At 28.8% G+C, this 23,819-nt stretch overlaps 1 protein-coding gene and 2 long non-coding RNA genes across 6 annotated transcripts in view; 1 reads left to right on the forward strand and 2 right to left on the reverse strand.

The window, feature by feature from the left end:
- Window positions 1-9,898, reverse strand: part of dsx (transcription factor doublesex) — a 94,918-nt gene extending 85,020 nt beyond the window's left edge. For all 4 annotated transcript variants that reach the window (XR_015294393.1, XR_015294394.1, XM_012483499.3 and 1 more), the window contains exon 1: window positions 8,708-9,898. The gene's annotated coding sequence lies outside the window, so the exon portion shown is untranslated. The remainder of the gene's footprint in view (window positions 1-8,707) is intronic.
- Window positions 9,899-10,031: 133 nt separating this feature from the next.
- On the forward strand, window positions 10,032-12,682 carry LOC147656457 (uncharacterized). Its single transcript, XR_015294395.1, has 3 exons — window positions 10,032-10,213; window positions 11,631-11,800; window positions 12,112-12,682. It is a non-coding gene; the product is annotated as an uncharacterized LOC147656457 (long non-coding RNA).
- Window positions 12,683-14,603: 1,921 nt separating this feature from the next.
- Window positions 14,604-15,497, reverse strand: LOC147656458 (uncharacterized). The gene is made up of 2 exons (XR_015294396.1): window positions 15,171-15,497; window positions 14,604-14,850 (listed from the first exon to the last, which is right to left on the reverse strand). It is a non-coding gene; the product is annotated as an uncharacterized LOC147656458 (long non-coding RNA).
- Between the last annotated feature and the right edge of the window lie 8,322 nt (window positions 15,498-23,819).

Here is a 23,819-nt window from a genome sequence, read left to right on the forward strand (position 1 = left end):
AAATGTTATACGCTTAAATTTTAAAACAAGAAAGGGCCAATTTTAAAATATGGATGCGGCCCAAATTACGAATTTTCAATGGTTGAATACTAAAAATCTTGCGATTAGAATCTAGGAAGTGGTCAATACACACGGATCACAATAATTCACGAGTGAATTGCAGTAGAAAATGAAATTAGTATTAATGCTATATCAAACAAAGTACTTAGATACTAATTGCAAGCGAAAAGCAGATATCCTTAGGTTTAACAGAATATCTTCAGATGAAATCTGAAACCTACTGGATATTAAGTGGAGACCTCAAGGCCCTTTCACCCCTGATGCGAGAATAGATAACCGAGCATCCTTAGATCGTAGCCTCGATTTTGCAGTATGTAAATATCTTTTAGCGCACATCGATGATCCAACGTGTGATAATTCTTGCATAATAAAATAAATTATCGCTATCGATAAAATAGATCAATTAAATGACAGTTTGGAATAATAATTCGAAAGAATATGTGTTATACATATCTTCTATATATAGAGTGAGTCACAAAATTTGTTTACTCCAAATAACTTGAAACAAGAGCAAAATTTTTATTAATAGAAATTGTCAAAGGGAATACATGGTAATATTAAAATGACTTTGATCTTTCAATTCCCCCCCCCCCCCCAAAAAAATGAATTTTCTACAGAAAAAACATTGAGTTTCATTTATTCTAAATCTGATAATTTAGAATTTAAAATAATTGGAAAAATAATGCAATTTTAAATTTATTTAAAATATATTATTGATACATATGTGTCATTCTATAAATTATTTGAATAAATAAGGGACAAACTGTGTGATGATATAAATAGAAAGTAATCGTAAAGATTACTTTTATCGAGAAAGTATTTCAATTTCTAAATGCTGACGACGAAAATGTCATAACAAAATAATTTACAACGACAGTGCAATATTTCTCTGAACAAACTATAGTAATACCTCCATAAGTAGCAGTAGATATTTATTTTGAGACAATGCCATTTATAAAGGAAATATGAGAATGTTAATCATACAAGCAATAGAATTTCTCGGCTTCAGTAACTCAAGCGTTCACTTTCATGTTTTGCTGACATATTTGGTCCGACGGTGACAAGAAAAGAAAGTGTATTGCAAATGAGAACGAGTGGCAATGAAGGCAAAGAGAATAAGATGAAATAAGAGTGAGCGAGATACGTGTGAATTTACGATATTATTATTATTAATTTAAAATCATTTTAAATACGCCGAGTTTGGTCTCATTTTCGTCAGTAAAATTGCATGAATATTATGAATATATTTTTATGAAGCAAAAATTAAAATTATGCAATATTAAGTTTTTCTCTAAATTATAATTAAATGCAAAAAGAAGAATCTTGAATATACTTAAAATTACATTGATTGATTGATTCCAAAGCGATTGTTAAGAAAGGATAAGACTGACTGTTAGTTACACATAGATTAGTTATAGGACAGACATAGCATTATAAATTAAACTATATATTAGAAAACGACGTCGATTGATGATCAAATATGACATGATATACTTGAGAAATGAACATTGCATTTTTTGTCAAGTATCTGATCATAGATTTGTCGAAACATTACTTCTGACACTTGATCGTTATTTTACATTTGACTGATTTTACGACCTTGCTACATCGTGATCCACCCTTTTAAGAACTGCTAGTTAAAGAGATACTAGTGTATAGTATTACTTGAATTTTTTTTTAATTTTTTTTAAAAGTACAAAATAATGTAATTACAAAGGATGAATTTAATAATTGAATTGGCTGTTGAAGTTAACTTTTTTTGGGAATTAAAAATTTCTTCCTATGCAGAAAAATGATCAAAAAGATATTTACTTTATGATAATTAAATTCAATGAAAAGTTTTTTATTTAAATTTTATTTAATACAATACGATTACGATACGAATACAATAAATTTTCTTATCAATCCCTATTATCAATCTGTAAATCCAGATAACATTTTATTAAGAATTTATCACGCAATTTTATTTTTTTTTTTAAATAATGTTACCTACGATTTCATTTTCATCGTATGATCATTTTTTACTTATTTACAATAGTTTGATACTATGATTACTCGAGATAATTATTTAATCAAATATTTATTTTGCACTTTATCTATTAATTTTTCTAAACCATTATCTTATATTTAATAACTTTAGAATTTATTGCTTTATATATCTATTTCAGATTATTTCATATGTTTAAATCTAATTTTTTTAACCATTCATTTTATCAATAAAAAAAAAAATAATTTTTTGAATCATCTAAGTATCTTCAATAATTTTTGTACGAAGCAAATTATTCTAGTAATTCGTATATTAATAGTAAGAAGAAAAATATTTATTTGCATGCATTGATGTCGCCACTATAACATTTAATACAAAAATCCATATCAATAGCAGGATTTTTAAAATAGTTATCTTATCGTGAGTTGAACAAAGTATCAAAATGCATGCTAGCTACGGTTTCTGCGATATACGAATCGATAACTGCTTATAAAACACGTATATAAAAGTTAAATTCTACTTGCATATTTAAAAGTGCAAATTTTCCATGTCAATTGCGCAATTGATTCAGAAAGCGTATTATAAGTTTTTCAGAATTTTCCAGCACTTTTTATTTTATTTCGAATCAACTGTAATGATATTACATTGATTATTTTACACTATCATAAATAGATAGTTACAATAAGTTTTATATTTTTATATAACGCTGCAATATTAATTATTTATTTATCATTTTTACTATTTGCATTGTATGGAGATATTAAGAAATAAATAAGTTGGAGAACGTTCCATTTTTACTCCAATTTTACAAAAATTTAATTTCTAAAATTTCTGTTCAACGCTCGATTTCATTTTAACTATTCGTGAGTACGTTTCTTCATGCACTCATAAACGTACATTGGAAAATAACTTCTTACTTATAGCACGAGATGTGTACTACAATAATTGCAATAGAATAACAATGCAACAGGAAGTGGAAAAGAAGGATTGGTTGATAGGAAACGACACGATAGAAGTGTAAAGTAACAAGAAGTAATAAACATTTTAATCTTAAGAAATAAGTAATAAATTTTCTAGAACTTTATGGAAAAATATCACGCCTGTTTCGAACAAAAGTTTTCGCGTAACTACATATATCTATACTATAAAAAGATTATTTGTATTGAATTAATATATTGGAAAATTTCATTGTAAAGTTAGCGTCCTTTACGTTAAGAAAAGATTAAATTTTGCTATTTTTTTATGTAGCAAGAATCATTTTAGTATAGATTTTTTATAGATGGTTGTGTACAGTACGAAAATATTAGAAAATTTTCAAAAAAAAAAAAAAAATAGTATGATAAACAACAAACATTAATCGGTGAGATTTGAATAAAAAATTAGGTGAAACTCAAGAAGTTACAATGAAACAATCGATGATAAATTCATTCTTTTTTTTATTCGACATGATCAATTGTAATTTATACGAAACTAAATAAAATATACGCGATATAGTTAATGATAACAAGATATATATGGGTAACCGAATAAACTTTAAAAATTTTCTTTTTTCCGATTTCTAAATAAACTGATATGAAACGAATACATCCATGTAATACCAAGAGTCTGCTGCATTACATTATGATGGCCCGATAAAAAAGGAATCTTAAAGTGTGAAGTGTCATTGAACTAACATTTTATATCTTTTTTTTCTTTCTTATGCTTCTTTCTCCTTATATTTCTTTTTTCATTCTCATACAAATGATACATAATTCGTATATTAGCATCAAAGATGCCGCGATGATCCATCTCATCGAAAGAAAAAAACGAGTAACTTATCTCACGTTTCAACAACGGCCATGAAAAGAAATAATATCTTTTTCAACGGCATCGAAGGTGCTTGCCATTTTTTTTTTTTTTTTTTTTTTTTACAAATGTATACATATACATGTAGTTAACCCCAATAATGCAGATTATATATAGATGAACTTTTATGCAAAAATAAGTAAATAGTAATCCTTTCTTTTTTTTTTCTTACAAAAATTTTAAAAATCCAGCGATTCTTATAAGAAAAAATTATTTAAAATTACTCAAAATTGATGAAATATACTTTTTTCTATATTGATTATCATCACTTTAATTCTCTAATTAATTTTTTTATTGTAATAACATATAGTATAGATATAGATACATTATGATATAATGTCTATAAAAAATTAAACTTTTGGTCTATAGATTATTATAAAATATTATAGACAATCAAGATAGATTTGGAAGATGAACAAATTTACGCGGATTCTCGATTGCACAAGAAATTAACGTTCCTATAATCCTTCACTATGAAGCTTCCCTATGTTGTTTGAGGATTAAATATTATCTTTTTTCCGAATGTTATCGTTAGACGAGATAAAGTTCAGAGTTGAATAGTTAATAAAAATTCCATCATTAATGCTTAGTATGATTTAAACACTTAATTTATCCATTGCTTCATGAAAAATAATAATAATAGAATAAGCAGATAAACATCTTTATGCATCTTTTTTGCCAGATAATACTGTACACATAGATTTCAAAAGAAAGAAAGAAAGAAAGAAAATGAAAAAATATAGTGATTTTAATATATGTTATATATAATCACGATTCTGCCCTATGAAAACCGGATATCGCATCTAATACCACTTAGCATATATAGCGCAACAGAATTTATTAATTTAAAGGATTAGAAAGTGTGTTTTAAGATTTGACGATCATTTGAAACTTGATTTATTGCTGCTACGTGTCCGGTTACAAGGTCTAGAATTTTCAGAAGGATGGCTATATGAGAGAAAATGATTGATAGAGTCGTAATCTTATACCTTAGCACTCTTTTCAATGCCGAACATAAAGTACTTGTAATATCCATTATTATTATTTTGTTATGTTCTCGATAAGTATGCAACATGTATCACATCCTGTTTAAAACCGGATACTATTCGATTTTATGCCATCCGGTTATGTATGTTTCTGTATAGAATTTTATTAAATAATATATCTAAGGTGAATGGAATAATTCGTAAATGGAATAATGAAATTATAACAAAGAAATATAATAAATACAATAAACAGTAATGAACACTTTCTTATTTTAATTTTTTATTTTTCTATAAAGTTTTAATTACGTAAAGTCTGTATGAGATCTATACGCATGTTACGCATCCTCGTCTTATTATATCGCTATTGAGTATCAATATGGATGTTGTCACGATGCGTCGTGATGCATCGTTGTCTATTACAATTAAGATTGAAAGACACGTAACGGAATCGATCCGTCGTTTGTCAGTTTTTCCTCGTCATATTAAGGAAATAATAAGGTACAGTAATAATACTTTCCATCCAATTGCAAGCCAGTTTAGTAGGAAAATATCGTTATTGCATTTTTACTCACTTACATTTTTATCATGGAAAGAATTTCTTGATTGCATTGTCAGGATTTTTCTAATGGATACGAATATGTTAATATGGGATAAAATTATAAATAATGTATCGTATTACACGATATATTATTGAATAATTCTTAACTAATTACGATATGAAAGGATTATACATAATAAATATAGATCCATCTTAAAGAATTCTCAATAAATATTTAATAATTTTTTAAAGATTTAATTATTTTAAAGATAATTGAAAATTTTAAATAAAAAAAAGAAAAAATTGTTATACGCGGAATACTATCAAAATATCATCCAATTTTCATCGAACGATAAATTCTTAGCTACGACTGCAAGCACGTGTTGTTATCGCATATCTCCCTTTTTCTCTTTCTTTTCTTTCGGATATGTCATACTCTATCAAACATCACTAACACAATCTCATCTAATTACAAGCAAAATGACGATGCGCTCCTCTTATCGACTATATTCGCCTCTCTCTTATTTTTTCTGCAACATCAAACTGCAGTCAATTTCAACCGAGATTCAAGCCGAACATCCCTCCTTTTTCTCCTTTTATACCGATCAGCAACTCGATCCATCTTCCTTTCTTTTTTTTTTTTTCCTTTTTTCTCAACGGATATTCGCTATCGAAAAATCTTATCCTCACCAACAAAAAAATAAACGTTGCTCCATGTTAGATACTCGTTATTATTGATTCGTGACAATCTGAATCATGATTTGAACATTTTCTTAACTACGCTTTAATGAATTATGCATTTAATAATGAATGAGACGATATGAATAAAAACACGAAAAAACTTTTAAACTCTTTATAAGCAGCATATTTTATTCTAACTAATTCAGACTTATGAAAATATTTTCAAATAGATATGATTTGAAGTTATTTTCATGTTTTTATAATCAATAATATTGCTACGTTGATATATTAAATAAATTTATAAAATCAGAGGATACAGAGAAGATAATAAATTTTTTATTTGAGTAAAAGATAAGATGAACGTTGTTTCTTTATATTTAATTTCAATTCATATTGATAAAACATTTTATAGTCAAATTGAACTTTGAAATTGTAAATATTGTACTAGCATCTCAAAAATGTTGATGTCGATAATTGTCTTTTTATATTTCATATTTACAGTATAAATTTCCATAAATTAAAATAAAATTGTACAAAATTCATCTAATATTAGACAATATTATTAAACGTTATTAAACAATATTATGTATGATTCATTTGGATAAATTCTTTTCTACATCGTGTAAAAAAACTTATGTAGACGACTGTAGAATTAGAAAAAAAGACCTAAATAAAACTAAATCGAGTTCAATAAAAAATTTTTCAATACTGGACATTTTTACAAAATATCGAACCTATCTATCATTAAGCAGATCGATAATTAATATCGTTAATGTAAGCACACGTGTACTCTGAATACACGTCTGATAAAAATGATAAGTGCGTGCAAAAAATATCTACACTTAAATACTATTAACATGCATTTTTTTTTATGCATATATGTATAATCAATAATGATATATGACACATATCTACGTATCTATAATTTATGATAATATTCATTGCTAAGAATGATCTTGTAAAAAGTTCATAAATGAATTATTAATAACATATGTTTGATATTGCGTATTTAAAAATTATTTGATACAAATATATGAAACTGAAGAACAGAATTTTTCTTATCTTAAATATGAATATATTAACGACGAATGTAAAAATAAATCTTGATTTCAAATGTGATTACGTAAAAAATAATATAGAAAATTTTAAACTATAGTTTTATAGTATTTATATATTTTATATTACACTATATACAAATTAATTTGTCAAGAACTATAATATATTGTTATAACTTCTATATTTATTCTAAATAAATAAATATATATATATATATATATATCTCCTATATGATATTATATAAATATATATGATATTGATAAATATTGAGATATAGTTATATTAAATATAATTATATCTATTAATTTATCTTCTTTAAAAAGCAAATAGCATTTAATTTATACTTAATTGGAATAAATTATTAAAATAAACCATTTAAAATTGAAGATTTATTTATTTAATATATTCTATTAGATTTATATAAATTTTTAATAAGATTTTGGAGTAATACGATTCCTATTTTCCTATAAAAATATAAAAAAATTTTTATATTTGATATTAAGTTTTGTATACTTTTTATAGAAATATCATTTTCAGCAATTTGGAATTATATTATAAAACTAATATGATAAAATATATATTTTTTATTTTTATTAGAAATGAAATCATTATAATTTATTTATCGATTTTGCAATTAATCTAGCAGATCATAAAATACTAATGTTAAATTTACTAAAATATTTTATTATACGTGTTTAAAAGAGCACATTATTACGCTTTACTTTAAAGGTATATTGCTTTTGTTTATAATCAATGCCTTGGATGAATTGAGTGACGAATTTGTGACTATAAATAAATGATTTTGGCAAGATGGATTTAACATGTTTATCATTAGACAGCCTTTTCATATTTTTTTCAATAAATATAAATACTTCGACTCTTTCAAACTCGAGACAGTTTATTATTTTATTGATGTATTCTATTCCTTCATGAGAAATGTAGACATGATCTCACTTTCAACGAAATTTCAAACGCAAAACGACAAATTTATATTTATAATAATCATAATTATAAAATGTTATTTTATAAAGTTTGAAAAATCGAACAAAAATTGTTTAATATGTAAAAATAAATAATATTAACCTTACGTAAAAATATATAAAAACAAAAATAGATAATATTGTCTATAATCTAGAAAATATATAATTAAAGCAGTAAATAAATTATAAAATTTAATATTAATAACTCAAAAGATTAAGAAATAGATTTGAATAAAGCTATAATAATACGTGCGTAATTAATTTTGCAAAACTTTAGTATAAAAAAAAGCGAATAATACGACATATTTTCTATAATAATCAGTGCAAATTTACGTATAAAACATTGAGTCATTTACTAGAATATAATATTATAGAAACCAATAATTTAAACCTATATCTAACTACCCTATATCTAGCTAACCTATATCTAGCTAACCTGTATCTAGCTAACCTATATCTTATATCTATAAATAAACGAAATTGATAATTAAAATTTATTTAAGATATAGTCATACTTTATGAAAAAAGAACTTGAAAAAATGAAAAAAAAATAAATAAAATGCTGTAAACTTACCTAATATTCCAGATAAAATCCAGATAAAAATTTTTCTTCTATCAAATTGTTCGTTGTATGTTCAAATTCTCATATATAGATAGCCGGCATTTGAAGCACAAATCCACAATAGTCGTAAAAAAAAACACTGTATTTCACATTTATCTCAATTTACAATTTTCTGTGTCCACTATACTTCACAGTTTTATTGCAAGGTTACCGTGTTACTCGCTTTTTATAAACGAACGCATACGATTTCGTGCCATGCGTCCAGTACCAATCTAATATTGCATTTGCGCGCGAGAACAATCACGCGCGTGCGTAGAAAAGCCGACATGTTTATATATTCCATCATGTATTTTTCGTTTATATAAATGTCACATGTATGCACATCACGATTAACATTTCAAAATAATGAGACGTTGCACACTCGTTAAGTTGTTAATAAATATTTTTTCCTTGTTTCTGTCACCTTCTTTTATTTTTCACACGTCACGAACTATTTCGTTGGTCCATTGCTGTTCCCACAGTTTTTTGACCGGTCGATCAAACAATTCCTAAACACGATATCTAGTATCACATGTACTAGAGAACACTACGCATGTGGAATGTGAAAATTAAATCGTAGAATCCACGAGAATCAACGAGTAAACACGTCTAGATAGTTCCGCAAAAAGCATAACAACGCACATCGAACTTCCGTCCGCGTGCCGCGCACTTTTGCACACGCGCACTTCAATTGTCTCCTCTCGTCGTCTTTCTCGTGTCCGCGTGTCATTCCATCCTTCTCCTACTTCTGGTTCTCCCCCTCATGTAACGGGAAACAACAGTTCCCCCCATTGGAATATGTTACGGTGCACGTTGACTTTCGTTTTATCTTCGTCGTAAACAATTTTCTGAATTGTTGAATCACACGAGATTATATCAAACTTTTATCGAGAATATTCTTCAGGCTGCTCCACACGAATCTCCTTTCTTTTTCGATAATTTTTTCTAACATGTATTAGTGTATATGCGAAATGTCACGAAATACCGCACAACAGTATGGAGAAATTTAATGAATCTCCAATTTGGATTGGAACGTGGTCGAAATGAGTTATGGAGTATGGTAATATGCAGAGAAGAATCTAGAAACGTGGAAAAATGCAAGTGATACGAATATAACACTACCGATAAATTCGATGTGCACTTGCATGCGGTCCGTAACTTACTAAGAGTGCTGGTAGCAGCGACACGCCGACGAGGTGCATGGTGGCTTGCGGGTACCGGCTAGGAGGGGGTACGTCCCTGGCACGGGGAGGAGACATGTTGGGCACTCGGCTGTCAGAAGAGTGAGGGGTCTTTCGTCGAAGAGTGGTGGTTAGATGGATGGAGGTGGCACACGGGTTTAGATGAACATCAAACTTTTACGACTGAAACTATCCGACTGACGCGTAGAGACTCTAAGTACCTACGGCACACATATACATACAGTGTTATCAGTGCAGTGAGAATCTTGTCCATACGAGAAGTACGTTACGCTTTTAAGTATGTATCATTTATTGTCAGCAAACGATCTCGATGATTAATTAAATATCACCAACATCAACTTCGGTATTCAGTTACAAATTTTATAGTTACTTAATTAAAATAAAATTTTGGAAAAATATTGTGATAAATATTGGATAAAAAAGAATAGATTTTCATGATGTGAAATTGAAGAATACATTCCCAATAATTCATCTATAAATCGAATGTAGTTATATAACAGTAATCTACGTAAAGTAATCTATATATCATTTTATTCTATTTTTTTATTACCTATAACTCTATGTTATCTATAGATAATATCTTCTATTTCAAGAAATATAAAATTATTTCGATATTAAAAATTTTTAATCTGACATGCTATATATATATATGTACGCATTTAAAATTTTATATAATTATATCATATCAGTAAAAATAAATATATATCTATAACTAAAATCAAGGACTAATATGTAATTAATATATAATTTACATATATTTCTCAATATTTATTATTGTTTATATATTGTATATATTGTATATAATAACATAGAAGTTAATTTTCTTGAATAATATGAATAGAAATTCATATATATAACTCATTAACTATATAATTACTACATACTCATTTATACTATATAAATATATAACAGAATTTATATTTGCATTTTATATTTATATTCGTATTTTGATTCGCGCACCTTCAATGCTGCTGAAGGATCCGGTCTTCAAGAGTTAAAATAAGAAAAAAAGATGAAACAAACGACCTGAGTGGCAAATACCATTCGAATACTCTCCACTCTCTTTTTCCAACTACTGTTATCTGCTTAAACTCGCTTTACTTTTCTTCTTGTTTCTCATTTAAAAACTCATCAAAAAGACGTCAAAAAAACCACTAAAAAATAATATATCCGATATATTATATCAGATGTAGGCCGATATCTAAAATTGATCTCAAAAGAAAGAAAAAGAAACTTCAAGAAATAAAAGAACCGTGCAACAGGTTAATACATCTGTTAAAGAAAATACTAATTTTAAAATAAGATAATGTTACTTTATAAATAATACGATGATTGTCCAGAAATTATTTTATCATATCTCGTATTTATAAAATTAACAGAATTATATTTAAAATGATAACGAATTATTTTTACATAGCATGCGTTATAACGTCATTATAGCGATCAGATGTTATTCAATGCTAGACATTATAATTCAATATGATGTATATTTAATAATAGTTAATGTTAAACTATATTTGCGTAAACCAAATATGAAATTATTAATTATTTATAGTCATATGAAAGCATGATTCGTTGGCATAATCGCTATAAAAATGTTTTATGCTTGCATAGCGCATTCCTTGCAACATGTATGGTTGGACAGGTTTACTAAAAAATGAAAGTCATAACGCTTGTTCGGATTGATATTTCAGTTGCGATGTAAAAATGAAAAGAAACAAGTAAGAATTAACCTCTTTTATCTACTGCTTATTATCTTCAACTACTACTCAAACGTGAAAAGCTGCATGAAATGACACGTTTTCAATTACCTGTCAATTCAATGTAATTTGAAAAAATTATAATCTGCAATCTATGTATACAGGTATGTATGAATTTATGTAGTTATATATTTAATACAGAAATTTCATTTAAATTTGTAAATAATATATATTCTTCATTTTTTAACATAATTGTTAACAACTATATTATAATTTAATTATTATTAAATGGAATATTAATAGCATTAATTATTAACATTAATCATTATATTAAATTTGAATATATTTATTTAATTTATTGTGATTAAATTAACTTTAATTTTATTCTTATTGTTTGAAGAAAAGAAAGAAAGAAAAAAATAATCATCAAATTTTGGTCTCCATTTTCTATCCTTCTATCCTTCTTTCTTTTCAGAACAAATCTTCGTTCATAATTCTTTAATTATAATTAAATTAATTGTAATTAAAGAAAGTGATTTAATTAAATGTTACGATAAGAACTATTTGAATAATGAAAAAAAAATTATTCTACTTACAAAAAAATTTTATGAGGGCTATCCGTTCCCCTCTATAGAATTATTTCAAAAAAAACTTATTGAAAACGCTAAAAGATCTGCGTCATCGTGCAAATTCATCGAAATAAGAAAATATAAAGATACTTCTGGCTATGAACGCATATATTATAAGAAGAAATGTACCACCTGGCTTATAAAAAATTCTTCTTATGTACGTTTTTAATTACTTCTCGCCAGGTTTCGATTATCTGCTGCGTTTCGGTTTATTCAGCTTCTCCTCCTGATTAAACCGGTTAATCAAGGTCCTACTATATTTGGACATCAGCTACAATTTCATCAAGAGGCGTGTCTTCTTTATAATATGAATATCTATATAAAAAATGAGAAACAATTATTACTATTCATTATGAAAGAACAAAGATGTATTAGTGGTGTAAATAATGTATTTAATTAAACAGTATCATTATGAAATTATCATATCATTTTTGAAACTCTTCGTAAGAATTTCGAATTAGATCAAAACACAAATAAAATTTTTAAATATTATAAATTAAGTATATCTATCTATATCTTATAAGAAAATTATCAAAGAATTCTAGAAATAATAATAAATTCTAATTTTTCCCGGTTATTCCTTAAAATTGTTGAATTTTAAATCTAATTTTCATGAAAATTTGAAAATATCATGATCGATAAGCTCATATAATTCATATTAATCGCGATATCGATTGTAATTAAAAATCGTTGAAAGAAAATATTAAATAAAATTGCCATATCTATTCAAGTCACGTATTCAAAATAGGGAAAGATTTTTTTTCTCTTAAATACTTTACTTTGAGCAAAACATTTTGTTTACACCCAATGTGTAAGTATACGTGCGCAAGGATTGACTGTATTTTCCAGGGAATGTATTCTTCCACGACATGTCGTCTCGTTTTATCTCCATGAACGACATTGAAGAGAAAAAGTCAACGAGAACTGAAGCGTCAAGTTATTCGTGTGGGTAGGGTTTATTTTCTGTAGAATTTACACAAATCAGGGTCAATGTCCTGAGGATTAGAGCAAATCGGTTATATGGCCGAGGTGCTCATTGCAGACTTTTAGATCGATCGCTGCCATGCATTGAAATTATTGTTGATCCCAGCAATCCTTGGAATACTAAGTAATCGAAAATAAGCAGAATTTTTATCTAGATTATTGTTTAAGCTTTAGCATTTTTTTAACTAGACATTTCTGATTTCGCAATTTCTTAAGTAATTATTCATCTTACTGATTAATATTTCCAAATAATCTTCAATTATCTTTATGATAATTTATTTCTATGTGAAATATTATTTAAGAATTTTTCAAAATCGTGGTATTACGCTTCTATAGTTATTACATTGATAAAAATTATATATAAATTATGCGTAAAAAAGATTTTATTCGCTAGTTGATCATTTAAATGTAAATTATCTTATAACTTTTTTATTATCTTATATCTTATAATTTATTGTTATTAATTTTGTAGATCTATTTATAAAGGAAATATCATCATGTGAAAATGGAATATATAGAAAATAATAAATTCTTTGAAATTCTAAAATATATAATGCATTACTGCATATAAATAGATATATTATTAATTTTATCATATAAAATAGAAATAATAATTATTATAATTATATTGTAATTATATTTATGCAAAGGTAGATATAAATATATAAAGTTTTATTTAGAATCAACTGAATCTAATGATTTATTATCTTTTTAATTATCTAATGATTAGCGGTGGTTAAGCCTAAATTAGTTCGATCGTTTAATATAATGAAATAAATAAATGAAAGAATCGAGAAATGTGAAGGAAAATGAAAAAAACCCTCGAGCAATAATGATAAAATTTTATGATAAAACTTAGTTTATTACCCGCTTACAATTTTCATTGTTCATTCGATTTTTTATCTATTATCAAAAGTTATGTCTTCGCCGGAAAGTGCAGCTTTACTAATTAACCACCAACATTACTCAGATGTTTTTATTATTAAATAAAAATTCTTATTCATATTTCAAAAGATATAACTTAATTACGAGATGATGTATATAAAAATTAAAAAATTTATCCTCTCCTGACAACAATATATTATTGTTATTATAGAATCAAGGATTTTCTTCATTACGATTTTAATATCGAAAATATTATTGTATAATCTTAGTATATGATAGTAAATGAAATTATATATCATAAGATGCATAATGTGAAATGATTAAAAATCCTGTGTACTCGAAAAACAAAATGCATGATATTGATATTGATATTTGATTTTATCAATTTCTATATTATATGCCTACTTATAATAGGATTGTAATTAATGACAGTTGGCGTTTCGTAGTCGTAAATAAAACTGCGCAATGATTTGATGACGTGGAATACTGTATTAGACCTAACAAGTTTATACACTGTAGTCTTAAACTGCACTTGGCAACTACGTTTGGCATTTGTCCATCCGCTTTTTACATTTAATTGTATCAATTATATCATTTATATCTTTGTATTATTTTTGGCACTAACTATCACAGTTATAAAAGGATAGCGGAACACGTCGCTGCCAAAACATTTGGATCATCTTCAATTATTCGACCATTCCTTTTAACGCCGACTTCTGAAAACACGTAACCGAATAAATACTTTCTGCATAAAGTTACAACGCGATGAATACGCATTCAACCCGTTTGTAACGTAATATTTACACCTTGTACGATGTAAAATAAAATCGATTGTCTTAACCATTGATTATCCTTAAAAATTGTTTCAAAAAGTGGAGAATAACGATGAAAACGTTATATCTCGCAAATTAGATCTTAACGAAAATAATTCTCCGAAATAAATCACAAAATTGATAGAACTCTTCGAATTTTAACCAAAGAACGCATAACCAAAACAGTACATCATTTCGTTTCTCCGTTTACCCCTTCCTCTTACCTTTTACCTTTCCACTTTTACACACTTTTTATTTTACACGCGTAAATTCATATTATTACCCCACACGAAGCCGCACACGCGTGTATAAACGACCACAAACATATCATTGATCTTCGCATCGACTACAGTCGTTCTTGTGAAACGAATAAGAAGCGTGAATACGTTTTAGGAATAGGATTTGTAAACAAGTCGTTTGCGAAATCGAGACGTTGGATCGAGTGAATCGCGAGCGGGAGCATCGATTGCGATGGTTAACCATACGGTATGTATTACTTTTCCGTCGCGATCGAGTTGGTGGACAAGTTGGTGATCACCACGGATGTTGACCGCGTTTTGTTCACGACTGTACCGGCAGAAATAGCGGCCCGCCGCGCCGATAGGATCGTATGTGATTTCGTTACAGCGTGAATTATACATACTCGTTACATTCACGAGAAACGCAATATACGTGGATTGTCACAAAGTATATACGACACCCGGATAAATTTATTTGGACGTAGACGTTCTGCCTTTTATTTCCTGCCATTGGAATCGTGTGAAACCCTCTCCCCTTGTGGATCGCTTATTAATTCGACACTAGCTGTCATGCACGCATTTGCAGCGTGCGATGAAATATAAAGCAAGTTTCTGGCATGGAATAAAAATATTGATTTACAATTTACAGGATATTCGTATATGTATAAATATTTCTCTTCTAAACATTTATTTCAAGCACTTAATATTCGTCTAACTCTCTTATCGAATATTAGGATTTCTTTCCCTTGATTTTCTCAATTTTCTAACTATTTATTTATAAATAATCGTTCGTGTAAGTAATAAAATATTTTTCATAGAAATGATTCCTGATTTCGTAACATCGCATCCTTTTGGATTATTAGATTATAATGTTGGGAATTCGTTATGCAGAACGAAGCATACCATTGCATTCGATAAAAGAAATAATCTCAAGTCGAAATTTATTACGTCGGAGAAGAGGTAACGATAAGTGAAAACTGTTGTCCGAAAATATTTGTCCCGTACTGTACGTCATACAGCATCAAAGTACATGTCTCATAAACTATTTTAGAGTTCGCAAAATACGTTCCAAACAGCACGTATTCGTTTACCACAACATGACACGGATCCCATACTTGTTATGAAATGTTATTTGAATGAGAATACACTAATTCTTCGTTGAAATTTGAACGGTGTTTTGATTTTCCTCACGATGGGTTGGATTTTCTTAATATCTTTATGCTTAAAAATGATTAATTGTATGCGGGCGTATATTTAACCCTTTAATTTCTTTATTTAATCCTGTGCAGACATCGTTAATAACATATTTGCATGTATAAAATCGTATTATCTTAAATTATAAATATTGGATACTTATTCTTATTATTTTTTGACTTCTCATCTCTGAAACAATGAAAATAAAAATATGCGCATGAAAATGAAACGTTTACCTTTAACTTTGAATTCTGGTCTAAAACAAATGGAGTATAAGATTTCTTTAGAAATTTTAAATAGGCTTTGTACACTACAAAAAAATGAAAAATTTTCTTAAGAAAATTACTTTACTACGAAGAAAAGTACTATTTTTGAAGCGTAATATTTTGCTTTGATAAAAATAATTTAAAAAAATGTAATATAAGAATTGTTGAATCCAATATTATGTTGTTAAGAAAAAGAATAGTCATACGTGACGCATACTTCTGATATAAAAAAAAGTATTAAACGTACATATATCTATATAATATTTGTATATGTAGATAATATTTTTTGTCACTTGATAATTTTAAAACATATTATAATTATCATCACAATATGTTCTGTTACAATTATAAAATAAATCTAACAGAATTAAATAATAATAATGATTGCAGGATTAATATATTTTTATTTGTGACAAACTAATATTATAACCTGAACATACTGCACTTATTGATAATATTAATCTGTAGGCTTTATATAACGTGATTCAATTAATAGTTCTATACGATGATAAGGCGCTTCGTAGAACACAAATGAGAACACATCTTATCAGAAACGCAAAGCGGTAATGATAATTACTTTCTATCTATGTATACCGAAAGCTTAATGTTACATTCTTCGTATTAACTGTATTTGATAGTTCAAACATTGATAATCTGACAAGAAATCATAATAGTGATATTACTGATATTCAAGATTTTCATTTCAATAAATGTCTCGTTGAATTGTTACTGTATTATTATTTTCAAATTTGTATATATTCTGATAAGAAGTATCTCCCTATCGTTTACATCAATATAAATTATAATCTGGTATTTTTATATATCTGTAATTTTTTTATCTTAGCATAATAATATACAATGAATGTTAAATGAGATATTTTATCGATTGTACAAATATAAATATTGCGATAAGGATTAAAAGTCGTTAAATACTCGATAATTTTCTTTTTTTTTTTTTTCTTCGTGAATTCTAATTCATAATAAACGAATTCGTTAAGATTTTTATTCGTAAAAAATGATAAAGACTATCAATGTGAAATTATTATTGTACAAGTAAAACGTGTATCAAGAGAAACTCGTCAAATTCAATGTTTTAACAACAATTTTAAATCGTAGACAGCAAAAGAGGAAGAAGAACGTTCCCCTCCATCCACTCTTCCTCCCACTCTATGATATAACTACATACATACAGATGTAACATGTATTTTGGTTCAATATTTTAAATTATTAAATTTTCCAAATGAAATCAATCGATCGAATCTGCATTCCTTTCAACACTTCAACCAACTTATCAGCAACGCACACCTAATTAAATACAAAGAAAAACGAGAAATTCGAAGTTTCGTCCATCAAAATTTTTAAAATTAGCCTTTGCCTCTTCGTGTAATATTTAAAAAAACGTAACAACTCGATGATATAATTACTTCGGAAAGAATATTACAACATTACATAATTCATGCACCGGATGCAGAAATTTTATACATCAATTTACAAATGGTTTCGGCATACAAGGCGCCCCTGCTTACTTGTAAGAGACATACCACTCTGTATATGGCAACATCAATCGGTGTCGCGGCTTAATGTTTTCATTTATAACTTCACTTTGTATATCGCTACCGACTGTACGTTCCTTCGTTCGCAACGGTTGGTATTTTCGAAGATGATCATTTTGGAGGAATGCACGCGCATACAGGCACAGCGGTTCGCGCCCGCCGACAAGTAACTTATACGCACACCTCAGTTGCTGCATTCTCGCGCCAACCAACGTTCATCGGCTTGCATACAACAATCTTGTGATTATGCGCATGCAAATACTAACACACGAATGCAACATCGTAAATTGCTCTCTGCTCTGGAACAAAATGCCGTGCTGCGGTTTATGCGTTCATGTCGCTGTTATGTCGAGGTTTTTGCCCGAGCTGCCACCGTGTTGGGTTACAAATTCTGCCGGTATTTCTTCTTCGCCGTCACCGCGGCCTTCTTTTACTCTCTTTTCGCTGCCTGTTCGCGCGCCTACCCCCCTTGTCCACGTTGCGCGCCGATATTCACGTTCTCTTGTTCGCCGATCGCCCGTTCCCGTCCACCCCACCAAGAAAACAGAAAACACGAGAATTGACCCCTTCCCTTGTAATATCGTGCGAAATTTGTGATACAATTACAACCGACCGTACGCAGAAAAAAAAAAAAAACGAAGGAGAAGAAGAAAAAAGTACACGAGTCAGGCTTCTATGTATTCGTATTAAGCCCGGTGCACACGGTGCACACTTTTTGCCCCACGTTCTATATATATATATATATTTGTCGTATATTGTTGCCCTCGATTGGAAAAAATTGAGAAAGAAAACGATCGAAAAGTCGCTGGTGTGCATCGGGCCTAAGGCTTTGGTCGCACGACATTGAAAAAAAAAAAGGGAAACCAAGTTATATATCGTGTATGTTGCAACGTCCATTGTAAGGTTCATTGGATTGCATATGAGCAATCATACAAGACGTCGAATTTGACGGCTTTAACTTATGTAACTGTTCGATCCGATATAACGTTGCAATATACGATGCAACACATACTTAATTTTTTTTCAACTGTTGGCTGCACGTTTTTTTCTTTTTGATTTTCACTTGTGCTCTTGTTTGTAAATTTATTTTTCAAAATTTATACGTTTTATTTGATGGAGGATTATATATCGTTCGAAGAATATTTGGAAGTTACAGATTGTGAACACATATGATTTGAATGCTTGCGTGATCATTTTGTTAATTGTTTATAATTTATTAATGTAAAACTATATATAATTTATTTCTATTGTATTTTTTTCCAATTAAATACCAACGAGATATGGATGTTTATAGAAACGAAAAAAATTTTAACAGGATGGTACAAAGATAAACGTGTAATTCCATCTTTGATAATTTTGTAATCTTTAGCGTTGGATATTGGATGACATCCACTAACGTAATAGTAATATAGATTATATTTCGCGGTTTTACAATCGTGTATTAATAGTTGTATTAATGGCAACTATCTGAATCATGTTTACGCCAATGCTTTGACGTTCGTATCTCACTTGATCTTGACATATCCCGTTTGTTCACTTCATCTTGCAATACTATATGATTCGATTTGAGATATGACTACTTCTTTCAGTAACAAAAATTCATCTTATATTTATGATTGCGCGAGTGAAAGTAGACATATAAAATTATAACCAATCAAACTTACATTCTTACCACTTGCCATTTTCTCATTTTTCTTCTCAACTTTTATTTTAATATATAAAAAAAACGAACAATGGTAACGAGCGTTGTTTACCAATTTCGAGCATTGAGTAAAGATGAGAAAAAAACATTCTTGAAGAGCAAACGATACCAATTAAGTAATAATTAATTATAATTTTCGAATGCATAAATTTGTCAGATTTAGAAATTCCATCTATCTATCTCCATCTTTGTTTCCATCTTTATTAGTGATCACTATCGTTCGTAATCTTGAATTCTCTCTTAATTGATTGCTTAGCGTAAGAAATTTTGTTGCTCACTGTATCATAAACGAGTCATAAATTAAATCGTGAAACAATGAGTTAATCGAGATACTCAAACAAATATCGACAATTAATGAAGTGTCAACGTGAAATGATCGAGACTAAAACGAGCGAAGGAGAAAGCGATCTGTTTAATTATACGGTTGATTTATAATACTATATTCTTTAATTCCAATTATTATTTCTTTTTATCGCAAATATTATCGATTAATTATTTCTTTTCTTTTTTTTTTTTTCTTTTTTAAAACAATCGACTGTTCTATTTTATACTCGTATGAATAATCAGTGACATACGAATATTTTTACGAGATATTAGGATGCATAAGAAACAAGAAGCAAGATTAAAAAAGGTTTGACGTGTATTGATTAACAAGAAAAGAAAACACGAACAAAGGTATTACAAAATAAGAGAACGAGCTGAAGATGAATGTGAAGGGAAAAGAAACTGATCATACGAGGAAAAAAAATTTACCTTCAATAAGTCTCTGTCTTGTACACGTTGTAAATAATAATAACCAATTTATGCATCAAACTTCGAGCCATCAGTTCGCTCACTAAAATGGCCAATATTTCTGATTAAAAAACTGATTCCACGTCTGTTACGCCAATGCAATGTTCGGTTGGTCGCACAGTGTCGGTCATTTCGCATTTCTTCTTTGCCCTGCCCCTTCTACGTGCCTTTCTCAAACCAGTTTAAGATTAATTCATACCCGGAGATGTTGATATTGCTCGTTCAATTTCTCAACACGATAAAAATAATTTTATTTACGAGTAAATTTTACCTTTCGACGATTAAAAATTTACGAGATTGATAAATTACATTGTAACGCCGTTTTCAGAGAGCGAATAGGGTAAAATTTGTTGGTAACGTACAGTTGTGAATCGAGCCTAAATTACCCTCCCACCGTCGCATCGAATGTTTCCCACATCATACGTCTTCTCGCCGACAAAGTAGCAATGTTGCATTCGGATTTATTCCATACCATACATCTTCCACGGGGCTAAACTCTCCATTTAAGATTATAGTTAGACGAATATATTGTGCATTGGCGTAGACAATCGATGGGTACCTACTGATGGGATGAATTTACGTTAAATTGAATCTACGTCACCGCGAAATAGCTTCTAATTATCATATTTAACGAACATTGAGAGTAATTAAGTAGAAAATTATGAATTAACTATATATTGGTAACTAATTTTTATCTAATTGAAAATAATAAATCAGAATCTGATAATAAATCTCTTACACTAACTTTTAAGCAACACTGTTTCAAGAACAATTGCTCGTGGAATATTAACTATTTCTAAGATAACTTCAATAACATTGTTAATACGATTTTTTTCTTCATTGAAATTTCTCACTTTTTATAATATATTTCTAAAAATGATTCTTTCCAGGTTTGTCTTCTTCGACGTGATCGTGAGTGACGTAGTGTATTTTACAACAATATAACAATTATTATGCGATATAAATTTTATGATGTCTTTTTCTATAGAAATATCCGTTGTTAAAACGTATCATTATGACGATAGATAGATATTCAAGTTTCTGGATCATTTGATTAATAGCGTTGGTTATTGTATACGCAACCACGGTTTAAATCAAACAACGCAATGAATGAAACCACAATTGTATTGTAAGCTTTTTACAGGTAGTTGAAGAAAAGGAATTCCTCTGCATAGTCTCGATTCCATCGAATGTCAATGTGTATGCATCGTCGTGACTGACCACGTCACCTATTCTTGACCATTGTCAACAGCTTGTTGCGACTAGAATTCCATCATTTTTATCAATTTTAATCTACGTTCAACAACTTTCTATAATTTGATCGAAATTAAATGTAATTCTCATATATTTCATTGATGAATATCTAATATTATAAAAATAATATAATAAAAATTATCAACTTCGATCATTGCGATAATCAGCTGTATGTAATTACAGCAATCCTTAAAATGTGTAAATTACGTATACAATAAGCTGAGATTATGCTCTGCTTTGCTATCAGTTTTTTTAACAATTGGCAAATTGCTCTTGAACAGTTCACGAATAGTGAGTTCATGTTGATGAGTTCGTGAACAAAATAGTTTGTTTCTGCGAACTCTTCTGGTCCATTGGTCTATTTTAATTTTATTTTGATTTTAATTTGCAAGATTTCTTGATAAACTAATTTCCTTGGAAATTCATTGGACAAATTAAACAAATATTATCCCATAAATAAAATTCGTTTCACGAACAGTTTGCATATAGTCGTCAGAATGACAGATCTTCAGAAAATGCATGTACTGTAAATAGCTTAAGGGATGATTTATGACATGCTAGGTTTGCTGAGCATGAGATCTATTCTAGCTATTTCTAGTAGAAAAAAAAATCTTAGAATATTAATATATATCAGGAACTGTGTTTTGATCTTTTATTTCAGATAAGTATTACTTATTTTGCCAGAGATTGGATTTGATCCTTTGAGCATTATGCATCGTATCTTGAGATAAAATAACGAGAGAAACATCATTATTATTTTCTGCAAATACAAATACGTAAAGTTAAATTAAAGAAAAAATCGAAACAACGAATACTCGATCAAGAGATTTCGTTTTTCAAAAATTCTTCGCATTTCACGCATCACGATTCAAATCATGATTTAATTATCGATAGAAAGGATTTCATATTCAATATAAATATTTTATTAACTTTATCTATTTACTATTCGAATGATCGACACTGTCTTTTATTCGGAACTGTACTATACAACATTGTAACCACAATTTGTCCTTTTATCTCGACTAAGATCGGTTAACCGAGACTATGCACCGGTTTCCCCCTTTCTGGTTTCACCACAAGATAATCTCCAGTCGATTGGATGGCAGCAAGATTCAACGGCAGCGGTATTATTGGCAACTCACCAAAGAATCCTTCATTGGTTTGCTTCGCTTATATGCGTGTATTTCATACCTGAGAAGATACCCATTCCCTTTTCGTCGTTTTCTGTCCTTTCCTCTTTCCCCACCCCTCACGCTTTGCGACTGTTCACCACTATAATCGAGGGAGATCGTTATTTCGAAACTCCATTGCGGGCAAAACTTTTTACGAAGGTAAACCAGTTTCTTACGCCGTGCTCGAGTTTTTCCCTTTGTTCCACCGTGCAACGTCACTATCTCCCCTTTTCCTCCGTGTCCTCTTGTCAGAGATCTTTTATGGAGGCCGGATTATTATGATCGATAACTTCATTTTGATAGTCGTTGATCAACTTTTCACGATTTCCTTAGTTAAGGTCATCGCCTTATCACGATGATACCGCAGTGGAGCGAGTACACGGGCGAGATATCGTGCATGCATATGTTTCGTAATAAAATAAAACGAATGCTCGTTGCCACTTTGCGAGCAGCAGGTGATCGCACTTTGATAAGCAAAATATTCGATTGCCAGCGGAACGATACGATGCTATGTCGATGTTGCGTAGTTCGAGCGAAATTCATTTAACGGCAATTTTATTTAAAATATTGAAATTTCTAAGTTTTTTTTTTTTTTTTTTTTTAAGATTTATTAAAGATAAATAATTCAAAATTTAAAGTACTTTTTGTTCTTTAATTTGAAAAAGTAAGGAAGACGATAAATTATTTTATAAGATAAATTT

This window comes from Apis florea, unplaced genomic scaffold, assembly GCF_048593485.1.
Source record: "Apis florea isolate Af1SG1 unplaced genomic scaffold, ASM4859348v1 contig_3764_pilon, whole genome shotgun sequence".
Lineage (NCBI taxonomy): Eukaryota > Metazoa > Arthropoda > Insecta > Hymenoptera > Apidae > Apis > Apis florea.